We start from the raw sequence: 4,134 nt of genomic DNA, 5'->3' as shown, positions 1-4,134 counted from the left end.
TGAATACACTGTTTGACAGATGCTTCCAGCCTCTTAGATTTTAAACAACAGTTTTCACTTGCCAAAATTCTCACTTCGTTATTATGAACGTAACATGAAGTGCTAGCAGCTGGTTCAGGTAAGCTAGCAATTCTCATCCACACCTAACAGTGAATCTTAAATTAAAAGCTACCTTCTCAGAAAGTTAGAGGAGCTTTAGATGAGTACTTTGAAGTCCTTTTGTGGTTTCAATTTCAAAATATTGTTCAAACACTGTTCTTAAGTTTCCAAACAGTCTAACCACAGAAATACACAAACTGAAACAACTTACAAATAATTTATCCTGCTACCCTAGTATATAAAATCAAAAATTTATAATGTCTAGAAAAATCTGTTTCATTGTGATGGTATGTCTAAAGGGAAGGGCGAAAGGCAGGAAAACCAAGGGTCTGGAGACTGTGGAAAAGTGCACATGTTACCATGAATGGAATATATACATCCACTCTCAAATTTGACATACTGGCAGCCTTGAGAAGACAAGACAAAGGGTGTCTCCTTATGTACTGCATTTCCCTGAGGGCAGGCTACTGTAAAAAGTTTGGCTGAAGAAAATGGGAGAAGAATGCATCTTTTTTAAAATTAAAAAACAGGTTGGGGCACCTGGGTGGCTCAGTCGGTTAAGCATCTAACCTCGGCTCTGGTCATGATCTCACGGTTCGTGAGTTCATGCTCCTCGTCGGGCTCTGTGCTGACAGCTTGGAGCTTGGAGCCTGCTTCAAGTTCTATTTCTCCCTCTCTCTACCCCTCCTTCTCTCACACTCTGCCTGTCTCTCGCTCTCAAAAATAAATTAACATTAAAAAAAATTAAAAAAAGAAAAAAAACAGGTTATTAGAACTGGTCTTGGGGAAAGATAGCTGATCTTGGTACAATCAAACCAAAATATAAGACAAAAATATCCAAAAGTATGCTAAAGAAGATACGTAGAAAATTAGAATTTAAGGACTCATACTTGACAATTAAAATACGGTAAATGGTAGGGCCTGACAGCAGTAGGCTTCCTTTGCAGATAGACAAGACACATATATATTTTTTAAATGTTTATTTATTTATTTTTGAGAAAGAGAGAGAGAAAGCCCATAGAGCAGATGAAGGGCAGAGAGAGAGGGAGACAGAGAATCCCAAGCAGGCTCTGCACTGTCAGCACAGAGCCGGACATGGGACTCAACTCACAAACTGAGGAGATGATGACCTGAATTGAAATCAAGAGTCAGACACTTAACCGACTGAACCACCCAGGTCCCCCAAAACTCGTATTTTTTTCATGTTTAGATTCTTTCCTGTCAAACTTTGTCTCTTTTTACACTGCTATAGAACAAAATAGAAACAAGACTTCTCTTTTACAGAGTATGTACAGAGTCACTTGCCAACATGTTAAAGTTTGAGTTTCTGATAGTTACATTTTCTTTCCTCTGAGAAGGTATGCCCCCCTGATACACTATATCACTGGGGCAAGTAATCCTGTAGAGACAACACATTCATGCTGCCCTCCATCACTGATGTTCCCCACCCATACACACTTATATTCTCATGAATGTTACATTTTCTTCATTTAATTGAAATCCTTTTGTCTGTTTATGGTTTTGTTTTTCTTTCCATCTGTAGTTCTGGTGAAGGACTTAAGGCTGGGGCAGTGTGATAAATGAGTCACAAAAAGCAACAGTGACCTTAAGTGTTATATGTGAAAAAAATCACAAATCAAAGTTGAAGTTACATGTAAGCACATCTCCTTACATCATGCTTCCAAACACAAGAAAAATACTAATTTTCCTCACAGGTTTATGTGTTTTAGATTACTCCAGTGTCACTAATCTGCCTACCCTAGTTCAAGAACTGAAATTGTACACATTCTTTTTTTTTTTAATTTTTTTTAATGTTTTATTTATTTTTGAGACAGAGAGAGACAGAGCATGAGCAGGGGAGGGTCAGAGAGAGAGGGAGACACAGAATCCGAAGCAGGCTCCAGGCTCTGAGCTGTCAGCACAGAGCCTGACGTGGGGCTCGAACCCACGAACTGTGAGATCATGACCTGAGCTGAAGTCAGACGCTTAACCGACTGAGCCACCCAGGTGCCCCGTACACATTCTTTTTTAAATCTCTTATTGTTCTTTACCATTAATGTGTAGGTTTTTTTCAGGTCTGGTTATTGGTAGAATACAGACAAAAAGCAGAATATAGTGCTTGATTATCCCAAGACATTTAAGGAATTAGAGACAAGAACAAATGCTTTGCATGAACTGTACTCAGATGCAAAAGATTTATTGTAATAATATATGTTTTTATTCTCTCCATGGATTGTTTGCTTAGACTTTTGAGTTAATTTAATAAACATACTTCTTATTTCATATCTCTACAACGATATATGATTAAGGACATTTGTGATGAGTCTGTAAGTTCTGTCTCTTTGTGTTTATCTCTACTGGCAAATGGTCACATAAGGAGCGCCTTAAGCAGTGGTTACAATCTAATTTTTCATAGTCATTCTTCTTGCCCATGCATTTCATTGTATAGACAGTTTATTATCTAGGCTAGGTCATTCACATTTTTTAGTAATGGGATGTTCAATCAAATGGTATGTGTACTCAGATTATAACGATTTTAAAAATTTATAAAAATATAAGTTAGAGCTGATGATATATTAAAATATCTAGTTTTAAGGTCTTATAAAAGTAGTTTTACTCAATTTATTTATATGAAAGCTTACCATTAAAGACATATTGGTAGTCATTTATAATTTTTTAACAAATCAATGAAAATACTGCTACTTAATAGATTTTCATTTTTTAATGTCTATTGATTTTGTGAGAGAGAAAGAGAGAGAGAGAGAGAGAGCGCCAGTGGGGGAGGGGCAGAGAGAGAGGGGACACAGAATTCGAAGCAGGCTCTAGGCTCTGAGCTGTCAGCACAGAGCCTGACGTGGGGCTCAAACCCACAAACTGGGAGATCATGATCTGAGCCGAGGTGGGATGCTCAACCAACCGAGCCACCCCGGCACTCTGATTTTCATTTCAAAACCTGTAGGGTATGTTTTTTTTTTTTTTTTTTTTTTTTCTGTTTATTTATTTTGATAGAGAAAGAGTGTGAGCAGGAGAGGGGTAGAGAGAAATACAGAAAGAGAAATCCCAAGTAGGCTCCACACTGTCAGTGCAGAGTCCAATGTTGGACCCCATCTTACCAACCCTGAGATCATGGCCTGAGCCAAAATCAAGAGTTGGACGCTTAACAGACTGAGCTGCCCAAGTACCCCAAGTACCCCTTGGCTATTTTTTAGCCAGGACACGTATCAGTTATGATTCCAGTCTGTATCACTAATGGAAGCTTTCACTTTTGGATTTATGGTTTCATGAAATAGAAGATACTTTCACAGAGCCAAGTGAAATAAAATAAAAGCCATATTTTTGCTACATAGCCACAAATTAAAGGATAATTCTGAGACTAATATATACATTTCTTTTTTTTAATTTTTTTTTAACGTTAATTTATTTTTGAGACAGAGAGAGACAGAGCAGGAACGAGGGGGGGTCAGAGAAAGAGGGAGACACAGAATTTGAAGCAGGCTCCAGGCTCTGAGCTGTCAGCACAGAGCCAGAGGCGGGGTCGAACTCACAGACCTCGAGATCATGACCTGAGCTGAGGTCAGACGCTTAACCGACTGAGCCACCCAGGCGCCCCTAATATATACATTTCTAAATTTCAGAGGAACCGTATGTTTTTTTGTAATTCTCTCAGCTCAGTAAGTTCCGTATCAGTGTTAGCAGCTGGTTTATATTTCAAAAGTTTTGGGGAAGTTTTTTCTCTATGCATCTTAACTGGAAAAACCTAAATCAATGTATAAGTCACTTTCAAAATTGTGATTTCTGTCGACCTTATGGAAGTTCATTTATATGAATGATTTTCCTTCCCTGATTGTGGGAAGAGAATTCCTACAGAGTTTAGGCAAGACTTAGGAGTCATAGTGTCTATTGTCTGCAGGAGAGATTCATAGAGTTATGAGAAAATGGGAAGGATGTGATCTGGAATTGATGCCCAGGTAAAAGCCAAAAGACTTGTTCCAAACAGATTGTTAATACAGATGAATGAAAGAAGCCATTCAGGAG

Source organism: Panthera leo, chromosome B3 (assembly GCF_018350215.1).
Source record: "Panthera leo isolate Ple1 chromosome B3, P.leo_Ple1_pat1.1, whole genome shotgun sequence".
Classification (NCBI taxonomy): domain Eukaryota; kingdom Metazoa; phylum Chordata; class Mammalia; order Carnivora; family Felidae; genus Panthera; species Panthera leo.
This window is presented reverse-complemented; position numbering follows the sequence as displayed.